Raw genomic sequence first — 15373 nt, forward strand, 5'->3', positions numbered from 1 at the left:
AACATGATATTGGTCTGTCCCATCATGTCAAGAAGAAGAGAATGTTGATCTGTTTCATTGCCCAGTACTTAATTAAGATGTTGTTTGTCAGGATTTCACATGGTAAAGTCACTATTTCCTTTTGACATTAATAATTAGTGTATGGAAAACACTTTGAGACTATGTAAATGTCCTTGTTCTCATTAAAATTTCACCCACTAATTTGGGTATATATTAGTAATTTTTTGTCTAATCAATTATTGCTCTGATGGTTGCCAAGTGATAACTTTCTAACTATATTATTTTTTCCACAAGTATTAGTTGCCATGCTACTGTAAGAAAGAGCTTTTTCAGTTGGGCTCAGTGGCTTGTTCTTGTAATCTCACCACTTTGGGAGGCCAAGGAAGGAGGATCACTTGTGGCCAAGAATTTGAGACCAGCCTCAGCATTACAGTAAGACCTTGTCTCCGTCAAAAAATGAAATAAAATTAAATAAATAAATAAAAATTACCTGGGCATGATGGTGTCTGTCTGTAGTTTAACTATTTGGGAGGCTGAAGTGGAAGGATTGCTTGAGCCCAGGAGTTAGCAGCTGCAGTGAGCTATGATCATATCATAGCTTACGTGCATTCTGGCCTGGGTAAAAAAGGGAGGGACGGTGGGAATGAAGATTTCTCTTCTCCAGGAATGATTGATTGATATCAATATGGACCCATGGATTCTTATTTTGTTTAATGAGTTACATTGTGTTATTATATTTATTTTGATGCTCAATTTGTCCCAGATTTGGCCTGTGAGGAAATCTTAAACTGTGTTCTATGTCCTTCTGATATGTTCTCAACATACTTTGAATACATTTTCACTTTTTTATACAATCATAACTTCCAGACTCATCTTGTCTTTTCTCTGTTCAAGCCTTGGAATGTGTCTTTGCTCCAGGCAGTCTTGGCTCCTTTTAGTGAAGAATTATATTTTGAAACGAAAATCTGGATACTGAGTATATACATTGCTGCTGCAGTGTCATAGCTTCTAGCTCTTCCCAATTTCAGAGTTAAAACCATGAGTTCTTTATGTACTTCCCTATTCCAATCCAACACTCAGTTTATTCTAGCCTTTCTTCTTTCTATATTTGTAACTACTTCTGTAACAGTGATAAATGTGAATTAGAAAGAAATATTTTGAGAGTCATTATATATTTTGTTTAAGTGTAAAGAAAAGCATTACAGACATTATATATGAGCTTGGTCTTGAAGGCTGAGTTGGATTTTATCAGAGAAGTAAGAAAGGGCATTTAAGTCAAAAGTGATAGAAGAGGGAAAACAGAGAGATATAAAGTCAAATAGTTGTCTAACCAACCAATGTGCTATTGGGGTGTGGCACAGACTTAAGAAGGGAAGATGAGGGTTTAGATTGGCAAAGTAGATTACAAAACCAGATTGTAAGTGGACTTTCCTGCAAACAAATACAAATTTTATCTTCAATGCAATGAAGATTTTCAATTTTAAGCAGGAGTTGTAACATATTTGATTCTACATTAAAAAGATAATTATTCTGGCAATACTGAGAATGCATTGAAAGAGGTTAGTTACAAAAAACTATATATATCTCATATACATGATGTACATGAGACATCAGTACTATGTCCCATGCCTGAAGGAAGCTTATTTAACACATATTTTTTTTTTCCATAGGGCACATCACATTCTTCTTGCACTTAGGAACATTAGACATTTGTTTTGTATATATGCGTATATATATTTACACATGTATATAATCATATGATTAATTATATATTATGTGACCATATTATATATGATATATACACACATATATTACAGTTGATTTTCATTATTTATGATGATATGTTCTATAAAATTACTATAAACACTTATTAAGTGAATACTGAAACACTGTTCCTAGGAGAAATACAGGCTTAGGTTCCTACAAGCCTTTGATCACATTTTCATCAACAAATTGCTACATAATCTTATTTCATCCATGTTTCTGTTTAAAGATGCTTTATTTAATACATATTGTTAATAACATTAGTGCCAAACTCATGGCAACACTACTATGTCTCATGCATGAAGGAAGCTTATTTAACACATGTATTTTTTTCCTTAAGGCACATCACATTCTTCTTGTGCTTATGAACACTAGACAGTACTTTAACACTACAGTTGGGAACCATTTTAAAGAATAAAACCACTGGCCGGGCACAGTGGCTCATGCCTGTAATCCCAACACTTTGGGAGGCAGATCACCTGAGTTTGAAACTTTGAGACCAGCCTGACAAAAATGGAGACACTCTGTCTCTACTAAAAATACAAAATTAGTCAGGCATGGTGCCTTATGCTTGTAATACCAGCTACTCAGGAGGCTGAGGCAGGAGAATCACTTGAATCCAGGAGGCGGAGGTTGCAGTGAGCCAAGATCGTGCCATTGCACTCCAGCCTGGGCAACAAAAGCAAAACTCTGTCTCAAAAAAAAAAAAAAAAAAAAAAAGAATGAAAGCATCAACAAAAACACAAAAATGTAAAAAGCCTGGCACTAAATAGATTGCAAAAAGGATACTTTTTTATAGTGTGAAAGCTGAACAAGAAGGCAGAACAGTATGTTATTAACCCCTGGAAATGTGCAAATGGAGACTCTCAAATTTTTCAACACCATGAATATCCATGAATCCCTGTGAAAGTGCCACAAATACTGACTTTGGGGTTACAAATAAATTTTAATGAGAAGGCAAATTTGCAAATATGGAATCCAAATAATGAATACCAACTGTATATACAGAAACACATACACATGAAACTAAACCAGTGCAATATTGGTAGAAATGAAAAGGAAGGAAGATGACCAGTTCAATGTGAGAATAGGAGAGATAGGAAGCAAAGATGATGCTGAAGCTTCTATTTTGGAAGACTGGGTAAATGTTGATGTTATTACCAAAAAACTTAATCCTGAAGAAGATTAGGAGAGTCTTAGGGGACTCAGGAGAATGAACACAATTTTGGAAATGCTGAATTTTGGAACATGAATAGCATTCTAACAGAAATAGCAAGAAATCAGTTGGGAATAAAGTGGAACTGAAGCACCTAGCAGAAGCCGTTACTAGAGACAAAAATTTCAATTATCCAGTACACATAGAATACAATGAGGCTGTGAAAATGGAAGAGGTTGTCTTGGTATGGAGACAAAATGCAAAGAGAAAACCCTGAAAAAAACAATTAATTGTAAGTCTAAGAAGAGAAGCAGTGAATAAGCCAAGGAGAAAACTAGCAGGAAATACTCAAATCTAAAGAACCTAAAAGGACAATTATAAGTAAAGAAGGCTGGCCAATATTTCCTTATAAGGATAGAAAGTAAAGGAAATAATTTACATGAAAACATGTATGTAATACAATCCTAAATATGTAACATTATTTCTATCTTGGCCTGTGTTACACTGTAATTTTTATCATGCTTCCAGATGGTAGAATGATTTAAGATCAGAAAAGTAGGTATTCCAGAAGCATACCAGAGTTCAAATAGACCGATGCAATAGTGTTTTGTGGAAATAAGAAGCAATCTGTTACTATCAACCTGAAGACAAAGAAAGAAAGATTCACATCAAAGATCATGAAAAGTTCATCTATGAAGCCACATTAAGAAACTGAGGTTTGAGTATCTCATCCTAGCAGAGCCTATCCACAAGCAGAGTACGATGAGAGAATAGGGGCAGAAAACTGGGAAGGAAGACAATAGAAAGAAAAGATCAGGTATGATGAAGAATAAGCCAGAACTTTCAGAGAGAAGACTTCTAGATTCCAGAAATGGTAAACTAGACTATTTCAATCAACCCACCTGCTGAAAACAACTAAAAGTGCTGAATACAGCCAAACAAGCCATTAATATAATTAGGAAATGACAGGCCAAACTAGACCCTAGGAAGGTGGCTAAGCACAAAAGCTACTTTTATCCTGAGGGTATTTGCCCAAGATAGAAATTTTGAATTTTAATTTTCCCAAGATGAAGAAAGTCCCTTGTGGCAAGAGAAATAGAAACACACACCAATTGAGGAATAAACTAGAAGGCCTGTCTCAAAATAAACTGGTACAATAGTTATACCTTCAGTGTCAAGGTAGCTCACTAGTAAACCAGTTCTCATCACATCTTGCATCCCATATTTATACCATTTGGGTGGTTTAGAGAACTTGAAGCACTGAATTTAAATTACGGTGATCCTAGACTGGTAGTGTCCACAGGTGCTGGCAGAAACAAATTCAAAACCTGTCTGGGAATAAAGTAATTTCATACTCCGTCATTCTTGCCAATAATTTTTCAATAACAATGACTAGCATAAAATACAGGATAACCATACACATGCACACAAAGAGCACCATAGGTAAAAAAAACATAAACTAAAAAGATTCATGAAGATCCCAAATGTTGGTGTCATCAGACATACTCTAAAAGAGCCATGTTTTAATGTATTTGAAGGAGTAAAAATGAAGCTTGATGATACCTACAGGAAATAGATTCGGCAGTAAGTAAGATATAAAAGGCTAAGGACAATAAAGATTTGGGAAGAAAAGAAAAGATTTTCTTTGCATCCATACATGCCTATATAATGAATAGAAAATAATATCATTTTAATCAAAATGCATTAGTAAGTCCCTACTATGTAGCAGATATCTGTTGCTTTTGCATGTCTACTTTCCCATCTCCCCTTCCTAAAAAAGCAATCAATCTTATTTTCCTTAAAATTACCACCCATTCAACCCCATCCATTTATAAGTAAGGCTTACATTTCTGTAGATCACAAGAGTGATAACATGACCCCAGTCTGACTAATTAAAGCATTCTATTTTCCTTGTCACTGTAATTGATTCAGGAGTGAGACTGTTTCCCAAGACAAACCAATGAAAATAGAAATTTTGATGGAACTCTTGAGTGAGCTGAAACTGCTGAGGTTACTAAACTGGTAAGTTGTGAGTCTGGTGGCTATCTTGAAGACATGAGGAGAGTTTGCCTGTTGTATTAGCTCATTTTCACACTGCTAGAAAGAAATACCCACAAGTGGGTAATTTATAAAAGAAAGAGGTTTACTTGACTCTCAGTTCTTCATGCCTGAGGTGGCCTCAGGAAACTTACAATCAAGGCAGAAGGGGAAGTGGGCACTTTCTCCACAAGGTGAGAGGAGGGAGGGAGGGAGGGAGGGAGGAAGGGAGAGAGAGAGAGAGAGAGAGAGAGAGAGAGAGAGAGAGAGAGAGAGAAAGAAGGAAGAGTTCTGTGTTAAACCATCAGCTCTAGTGAGAGCTCACTCACTACCTTGAGAACAGCACAGTAGAAACCACTGCCAGAATCCAGTCACCTCCTACCAGGTCTCTCCCTCCACACCTGGGGTTTACAATACAAGATGAGATTTGCATTTGCATGGGGACACAAAGCCTAACCACATCACCTGTGAACACCAAAACCAATAAAAGAAAAGATAAAACAGAAAAACAGATTCCTGATGACATTCTTTCTAGATTCTATGTCTAAATATCTGACACATTTCCATTTTATGAGCTAGTACATTTCCCTCTCTTACTTAAACCCGCTTGAATTGAATTGAGGCTCTGTAATTTGCAAACAAAATAGTCCTGGTATAGAATAACTATATTCAGGCTGGGCAGCAGTGACTCACGCTTGTAATCCCAGCATTTTGGGAGGCCAAGGTGGGTGAATCACAAGGTCAGGAGTTCGAGACCAGCCTGGCCAACACAGGGAAACGCCGTCTCTACTAAAAATACAAAAATTAGCTGGGCATGGTGGCAGGCACCTGTGAATCCCAGCTACTGGGGAGACTGAGGCAGGAGAATCACTTGAACCTGGGAGGCAGAGGTTACAGTGAGCAGAGATCATGCCGCTGTACTCCAGCCTAGGCAACAGAGCTAGACTCCATTAAAACAAAACAAAACAAAACAAAACAAAACAAAACAAAACAAAACAAAACAAAACAAAACAAAAAACTATATTCAGAACCTGTAGCTAGGCACTGAGGGTGAAATATCTGAAAAAAAGAGAAAGAGTTTGTCAATAGAGGAGAAAGAAAATTTTAAATGCGGAAATGATTAGAAAATTTAGATAATGAGACTGATCTATTGCCAACCTATCCTAAAATAATCTTCTTCTGCTGAATTTTCATAGCACCTTATTAATTATCCTTTCCTGTCTTTTAAGACAGTTTACTTTGTAGGCCAGGCACAGTGGTTCCTATCTCGTAATCCCAGTGCTTTGGGAAGCTGAGATCGGAAAATTGCTTGAGGCCAGGAGTTTGAGACTAGCCTGGGTAACATAGGGAGACCCTGTCTCTACAAAATCAAATAAAAACATTTACTTTGTATTGTAGCTTACTTTTATATCTTTGTCTATGCTACAAATCTACATGCTTCAGCGCAAATAATCATATGGATTCAGAGTTATAAAGTACCTGAACATACTGAGTAGCACTTCTAATTTTATAAATTGAGGTAGGGACCATGTCAGTTTTCTCTTGATATCTTATAAGTATCCAGGAGGTAGCACTGACTGAATAAAGAAATGAATTTACTGAAATGAATAGCAATATATATATATATATAAATTGAGAAAAAGTGAGAAATACAGTAAAGAAAATGTTTGTATTTGGGAGAAGGGAGAAGAAGAGATTGGAATACAGAGAAAGACAGTGAAAAAGAATAAGAGAAGGTACAAAAATTTGAAAACATTAAGCAATATTTAGGGAATTGTGAAAGCCTCCAGTTGTGGACTGCATTATAATGCTTTCTTTTAGAATACTGACATTTCTAGTTTTTTTCTGCTTACGCAAATAATAAAATTTATTATTTAGCTATTCTGAGTACATGCCGAACAACAGGAGGAGAGAACTTTGGATGTGTTCCTCATGGTGGGTAAGTTCCGATTTAAATCATGAAAGCAGGTTTGAGACTGGAAGCACCCTAAACTGACTGGTAATGACTTTATAGCAATTCTTCTTGATCATCCTGGTATATTGCACTGTGGTTCTTAAGTATTTATTCCCCCTTTCTTTAGAGTATTGTTAATATTACTAATTTCCATGAAACCCAACAGTGACTTCTTATGGGAGAAACATAGTTTCCTGCTCCACTGATATGTCTTAGCCATGCAACTTACTTTGGTCAACAGCATGTGAGTCCCATGCCATGTCCAAGCAGAAGCTTTAAGAACACAGGGTGTTTTTCTTGCCTTTTTCTTTAGGTGTGAGAATGAAATGTTGCTATTCTGAATAAGAGGATATGTATGGCAGAGCCACAAATGAACCTCAAATACCTTTGTTGTTCTAAGTTATTGAGATTGAAGGATCATTTGTTACAACAGCAAAGCTGACTTATACATCATTAAATTGCTTTTGAGGCATGAACATCATTACTTTTTTAAAGTAACTTCTGAGTGACTGTCCTTCCAAGACTATATGCTCTAAAATTAAGTTGAGTCAGGAAAAAAAATGCAATATTTGAAATATAATTTTGTCTATCTTTATAAACATTATTTATTTCTCAATACCTATGTTTTATACTAAAGAGAATGACAAAAAAATCAATTCAAAGATCTACAGTGCCTGAGAATGTAACAAAAAAGAATCACCATAACTTCTCCCAGCAGAGACTTAGATTGCTTTGCTCTCATTGCAGAAAAATTAGACTTTACTTTCAAATGTTAAAAAAGGAAGAAGAAAGAAAAGGGGGAGGAAAAGGAGGAGGAAGAAGAAGAAAAAGAGGAAGAAGGGGAAGAGTATGAAGAACAGGAAGAAGATGAACAGGAAGAAGAGCAAGAAGAGGAAGAAGAGGAGGAAGAAGAAGAGGAGGAGGAGAGAAAAGAAAGAGGAGAAGAAAGAAAGAAGAAAAAAGAAGAAAGAAGAAGGAGAAAGAAGAAGAAGAAAGGAAGATGAAGAAAGAAGAAGAGGAAGAGGAAGAAGATGAAGAGGAGGAAGAGGAAGAAGAGGAAGGGAAGAAGAAGAAAGAAGAAAGAAGAAGGGTAAGGGAAAGAGGAAGAGGAAGAAGAAATAAGAAAGAAGAAAAGAAGAAGGAAGAAGAAGTAGAAGTAGAAGAAAGAAGAAGAAGGAAGAAGGAAGAAAGAAGAAGGAAGAAGAAGAAGAGGAGGAAGAGGAAGAGGAAGAAGCAGAAGCAGAAGCAGAGGAGGAGGAGGAGGAGGAGGAGGAGGAGGAGGAGGAGGAAGAGGAAGAGGAAGAGGAAGAAGAAGAAGGAGAAGAGAAGAAGGAGAAGAAGGAGAAGAAGGAGAAGAAGGAGAAGAAGGAGAAGAAGAAGAAGAAGAAGAAGAAGAAGAAGAAGAAGAAGAAGAAGAAGAAGAAGAAGAAGAAGAAGAAGAAAGAAGAAGAAGAAGAAGAAGAAGAAGAAGAAGAAGAAGAAGAAGAAGAAGAAGAAGAAGAAGAAGAGGAAGAGGAAGAGGAAGAAGAAGAAGAAGAAGAAGAAGAAGAAGAAGGAGAAAGAAGAAGGAGAAAAGAAGAAGAAGAAGAAGAAGAAGAAGAAGAAGAAGAAGAAGAAGAAGAAGAAGAAGAAGAAGAAGAAGAAGAAGAAGAAGAAGAAGAAGAAGAAGAAGAAGAAGGAGAAGAAGAAGAAGAAGAAGAAGAAGAAGAAGAAGAAGAAGAAGAAGAAGAAGAAGAAGAAGAAGAAGAAGAAGAAGAAGAAGAAGAAGAAGAAGAAGAAGAAGAAGAAGAAGAAAAAGAAAGGAGACCACCACCACTACCACCACCACGACAGACCTGGGCAAGATGGCAAGCTCCAGACCTGGAACAGCTCTGGTCTACAGCTCCCAGTGAGATCAACACAGAAGATAGGTGATTTCTGCATTTCCAATTAAGGTACCTGGCTCATCTAATTGGGACTGTTTAGATAGTAGGTGCATGCCACAGAGGACGAGCTGAAGCAGGGTTGGGCGTCATCTCACCTGGGAAGTGCAAAGGGTTGGGGAACTCCCTCTCCTAGCCAAGGGAAGCCATCAGGGACTGTGCCATGAGGAACTGTGCATTCCTGTCCAGATACTATGCTTTTCCCATGGTAATCACAACCCACAGACCAGGAGATTCCCTTGGGTGCTTATATCACCAGGGCCCTTAGTTCCAGGCACAAAACTGGATGGACATTTGGGCAGGCACCAAGCTAGCTGAAGGAGCTTTGTGGTGCCTGGAATGCAAGCAAGACACAACCATTCACTCCCTGGGAAAGGGGGCTGAAGCCAGGGGGCCAAGTGGTCTAGCTCAGTGGATCCCACCCCTACAAAGCCCAGCAAGCTTAGATCCACTGGCTTGAAATTCCCACTGCCATCATAGCAGTCTGAAGTCAACCTCGGATGCTTGAGCTTGGTGAAAGAAGGGTGTCTGCCATTACTGATGCTTGAGTAGGCAGCTTTCCCCTCACAGCATAAACAAAGCCACCTGGAAGTTTGAACTGGGCAGAGCCCACGGCAGCTCAGCAAAGCTGCTGTAGTCAGACTGTCTCTCTAGATTTCTCCTCTCTTAGCAGGGTATCTGTGAAAGAAAGGCAGCAGCTCCAGTCAGGGGGTTATAGATAAAACTCCTATTTACCTGGAACAGAGGTCCTGGGGGAAGGGGCAGCTGTGGGCACAGTGCCAGCTCTAAAGAGAGCAGCAGATCTCCCAGCACTTGAGCTCTGCTAAGGGACAGATTGCTTCCTCAAGTGGGTCCCTGACCCCAGTGCCTCCTAAATGTTAGACATCTCCCAGCAGGGGTTGACAGACACTTCATACAAGAGACCTCCAGCTAGCATCTGGCAGGTGCCCCTCTGGGACAAAGCTGTCAGAGAAAGGAACAGGCAGGAATCTTTGCTGTTCTGCAGTCTCCCCTGGAGATACCCAGGCAAACAGGGTCTGGAGTGGACCACCAGCAAACTCCAGCAGACCTGCAGTAGAGGAGCCTGAGTGTTAGAAAGAAAACTAACAAACAGAAAGGAATAACATAAACATCAACCAAAAGAATGTCCACATAGTAACTCCACCCAAAGCTCACCAATACCAAAGACCAAAGGTAGATAAATCCACAAAGATGAGAAAAAACCAGCATGAAAGGGCTGAAAATTCCAAAAACCAGAACGCCTCTTCTCTTCCAAAGGATCACAACTCTTTGCCAGCAAGAGAACAAAACTGGATGGATAATGAGTTTGACAAATTGACAGAAGTAGGCTTTAGAAGGTCGGTAATAACAAAATTCTCCAAGCTAAAGGAGCATGTACTAACCCAATGCAATGACGCTAAGAACCTTCAAAAAAGGTTAGTGGAGGCCAGGCCAAGTGGCTCATGCCTGTAATCCTAGCACTTTGAGAGGCCAAAATGTTTGCGACCAGCTTGGGCAACACAGTGAAACCCTGTATATACTAAAAGAACAACAACGAAAAAAAAAATTAGTCAGGCATGGCAGTGTGCTCCTGTAGTCCCAGCTAATCAGGAGGCTGAGGCAGGAGAATTGCTTGAACCCAGGAGGTAGAGGTTGCAGTGAGCCAAGATCATGCCACTGCACTCCAGTATGGACAACAGAGTGAGACTCTGTCAAAAAAAGAAAGAAAGAAAGAAAGAAAGAAAGAAAGAAAGAAAGAAAGAAAGAAAGAAAGAAAGAAAGAAAGAAAAAAGGTTATAGGAATTGCTAACTAGAATAAACAATTTAGAAAAGAATACAAATGACCTGATAGAGCTGAAAAAAAAGCACAAGAACTTGGTGAAACATACACATGTATCAATAGCCAAATCAATCAAGTGGAAGAAAGAACATCAGAGACTGAAAATCAGCTTAATGAAATAAATCCTTAAGACAAGATTACAGAAAAAAAAATGAAAAAGAATGAACAGCCAGGTGCAGTGGCTCACGCCTGTAATCCCAGCACTTTGGGTGGCTGAGGCAGGCAGATCACCTGAGGTCAGGAGTTCGAGACCAGCCTGACCAATATAGTGAAACCCTGTTTTTTTTTTAAAATAATAATAATAATAATAAATGTTTTTTAAGTAAAGGAATGAACAAGGCCTCCAAGAAATGTAGGACTATGTGAAGAGACCAAACCTACCTTTGATTGGTGTATCTAAAAGTGATGAGGAGAATGGAACAAAGTTGGAAAACACTCTTCAGGATATTATCCAGGAGAACTTCCCTAACCTAGCAAGACAGGCCAACATTCAAATTCAGAAAATACAGAGAACTCCACAAAGATACTCCTTGAGAAGAACAACCCCAAGACACGTAATCATCAGATTCACCAAGGTAAAAGTGAAGAAAAAAATGCTAAGGGCAGCCATAGAGAAATGTCAGGTTACCCACAAAAAGAAGCCCATAAGACTAACAGCAGATCTCTCAGCAGAAACCCTACAAGCCAGAAGAGAGTGGGGGCCAATATTCAACATTCTTAAAGGAAAGAAGTTTCAAGCCAGAATAGACAAGCAAATGCTGAGAGATTTTGTCACCACCAGGCCTGCCTTACAGGAGCTCCTGAAAGAAAAATCCAGTACTAGCCATTGTAAAAACATAACAAATTATAAAGACCATCAAGACTCTGAAGAAACTGCATCAACTAATGGGCCAAATAACCAGCTATCATCATAATGACAAGATCACATTTACATACCATAATATTAACCTTAAATATAAATAGGCTAAATACCCCAATTAAAAGACACAGACTGGCAAACTAGATAGTCAGGACCTATTGGTGTGCTATATTCAGGAGAACCATCTCACATGCATAGACACATAGGCTCAAAATAAAAGGATGGAGGAATATTTACCAAGCAAATAGAAAGCAAAAAAAGCAGGGCTTGCAATCCTAGTCTCTGACAAAACAGAATTTAAACCAACAATGATCAAAAGAGACAAAGAAGGGCATTACATAATAGTAAAAGGATAGATACAACAAGAATAGCTAACTATCTTATATACATGCACCCAATACAGGAGCACCCAAATACATAAAGCAAGTTCATGAAGACCTACAGAGAGACTTAGACTACCACACAATAATAGTAGGAGACTTTAACACCCCACCGTCAATATTAGACAGATCAACAAGACAGAAAATTAACAAGAATATTCGGGACTTGAATTCAGCTCTGGACCAAGTGGACCTAATAGACATCTATGGAACTCTCCACCCCAAATCAACAGAATATACATTCTTCTCAGCATTATATCACACTTATTCTAAAATTGACTACATAATTGGAAGTAAAACACTCCTCAGCAAATGCAAAAGACTGGAAATCATAAGCAACAGTCTCTCAGATCATAGAGCAATCAAATTAGTACTCAGAATTAAGAAACACACTCAAAACTGCACAACTACATAGAAACTGAAGAACCTGCTCCTGAATGACTACTGGATAAATAACAATATTAAAGCAGAAATAAATAAGTTCCTTGAAACCAATGAGAACAAAGACACAATGTACCAGAAGCTCTGGGACACAGCGAAAGCAGTGTTTAGAGGAAAATTTATAGCACTAAATTCCCACAGGAGAAAGCAGAAACGATCTAAAATTGATACCCTAACATCACATTAAAAGAACTGGGAAGCAAGAGCAAACAAATTCAAAAGCTAGCAGAAGACAATAAATAATTAAGATCAGAGCAGAAATGAAGAAGATAGAGATATAAAAAGCCCTTCAAACAATCAATGAATCCAGGAGCTGGTTTTGTGAAAAGGTCAACAAAAAATAGATAGACTGCTAGCCAGACCAATAAAAAGAAAAGAGAGAAGAAACCAATAGACACAATAAAAAATGATAAAGGGTAGATCGCCACTGCTCGCACAGAAATATAAACTACCATCAGAGAACACTATAAACACCTCTACGCAAATAAACTAGAAAACCTAGAAGAAATGGATCAATTACTGGACACATACACCCTCCCAAGACTAAACCAGGAAGAAGTTGAATCCCTGAATAGAATTATAACAAGTTCTGAAACTGAGGCAGTAATTAATAGCCTACCAAGCAAAAAAAAAAAAAAGCCCAGGACCAGACAGATTCACAGCCACATTCTACCAGAGGTACAAAGAAGCACTGGTACCATTCCCTCTGAAAGTATTCCAAACAATAGAAAAAGAGAAACTTCTCCCTAACTCATTTGATGAAGCCAACATCATCCTGATACCAAAACCTGGCAGAGACACAACAAAAAAAGAAAATTTCAAGCCAATATCCCTGATGAACATCAATGAGAAAATCCTCAATAAAATACTGCCAAACTGAATCCAGTAGCACATCAAAAAGACGCACCACCATAAAGTAGGCTTCTTCCCTAGGATGGTTCTGAATGGTTCAGCATTCAGAAATCAATAAACGTTATTCATCACATAAACAGAACCAATGACATAAACCATATGGTTATCTCAATAGATGCTGTAAAGGCCTTCAATAAAATTCAATACCTTTTCATGCTAAAAACTCAAAATAAACTAGGTATTGATGAAACTTATCCCAAAATAGTAAGAGCTATTTATGGCAAACCCACCATCATACTGAATGGGCAAGCTGGAAGTATTCCTTTTGAAAACTGGTGCAAGAAAAGGATGCCCATTGTCACCACTCCTATTCAACAAAGTATTGAAAGTTCTGGTCAGGGCAATCAGGCAAGAGAAAGAAATAACGGGTATTCAAATAGGAAGAGAGGAAGTCAAATGGTTTCTGTTTGCAGATGGCATAATCCTATACTTAGAAAACCCCACTGCCTCAGCCCAAAATCTTTTTAAGCTGATAAGCAACTTTAGCAAAGTCTCAGGATACAAAATAAATGTGCAAAAATCACAAGCATTCCTATACACCAATAATAGACAAACAGAGAACCAAATCATGAGTGAACCCCCATTCACAATTGCTACAAAGAGAATAAAATCTCGTATTACAACTTACAAGGTATGGGAAGGACCTCTTCAAGAACAACTACAAACCACTACTCAAGGAAATAAGAAAAGACACAAACAAATGGAAAAATATTTGATGCTCATGTATAGGAAGAATCAATATCATAAAAATGGCCATAATGTCCAAAGTATGCTATCCCCATCGAGATAACATTGATGTTCTTCATAGAATTAGGAAAAATACTTTAAATTCCATATGGAACCAAAAAAGGAACCGTATATCCAAGACAATCTTAAGGAAAAAGAACAAAGCTGGAGGCATCACACTACCTGACTTCAAACTATACTACAAGGCTACAGTAACAAAAACAGCATGGTACTGGTACCAAAACAGATATGTAAACCAATGGAACAGAACAGAGGTCTCAGAAATAATGCCACTTATCTACAACCATCTGATGTTTGACAAACCTGACAAAAACAAGCAATGGGGAAAGAATTCCCTATTTAATAAACGATGTTGGGAAGACTGGCTAGCCATATGCAGAAAACTGGAACTGGACCCCTTGCTTGCATCTTATAAAAAAAATTAATTCAAGATGGATTAAAGACTTAAACTATAAGACCCAAAACCATAAAAACCCTAGAAGAAAACCTAGACAATGCCATTCAGGACATAGGCATGGGCAAATACTTCATGACTAGAACACCAATAGCTATGCCAACAAAAGCCAAAATTGACAAATGGGATCTAATTAAACTAAATAGCTTCTGTACAGCAAAAGAAACTATCATCAGACTGAACAGGCAACCTACAAAATGAGAGAACATTTTTGCAATCTATCTGTCTGAGAAAGGGCTAATATCCAGAATCTACAAAGAACTTAAACAAATTTACAAAACAAAACAAAACAAGCAACCCCATCAAAAAGTGGGCAAAGGATATGAACTGATCCTTCTCAAAATAAGACATTTATGCGACCAACAAACATATGAAGAAAAGCTCATCATCACTGGTCATTAGAGAAATGCAAATCAAAACCACAATGAGATACCATCTCACACCAGTTAGAATGACAATCATTAAAAAATCAGGAGCCAACAGATACCAGAGAAAATGTGAAGAAATAGGAATGCTGTTATACTGTTGGTGGGAGTGTAAATTAGTTTAACCATTGTGGAAGACAGTGTGGCAATTTGTCAAGGATCTAGAACCAGAAATATCATTTGACCCAGCAATCCCATTACTGGGTATATACCCAAAGGATTATAAATCATTCTACTGTAAAGCCACATGCACATGTATATTTATTGCAGCACTGTTTACAATAGCAAAGACTTGAAACCAACCGACATGCCCATCAATGATAGACTGGATAAAGAAAATGTTGCACATATACATCATAGAATACTATGAGGCCATAAATAGTATGAGTTTATATCCTTTGCAGGGACATTGATGAGCCTAGAAACCATCATTCTCAGCAAACTAACACAGGAACAGGAAACCAGCCACCACATGTTCTCAC

General features: G+C 37.9%; 1 protein-coding gene across 10 annotated transcripts in view; it reads right to left on the reverse strand.

Moving 5' to 3' along the window:
- RSPO2 (R-spondin 2) overlaps positions 1-15373 on the reverse strand; it is a 255326-nt gene that overhangs the window by 187680 nt on the left and 52273 nt on the right. The gene's annotated exons all lie outside the window — the stretch shown is intronic.

The sequence above is a fragment of the Saimiri boliviensis genome, chromosome 15 (assembly GCF_048565385.1).
Source record: "Saimiri boliviensis isolate mSaiBol1 chromosome 15, mSaiBol1.pri, whole genome shotgun sequence".
Taxonomy (NCBI): Eukaryota; Metazoa; Chordata; class Mammalia; order Primates; family Cebidae; genus Saimiri; species Saimiri boliviensis.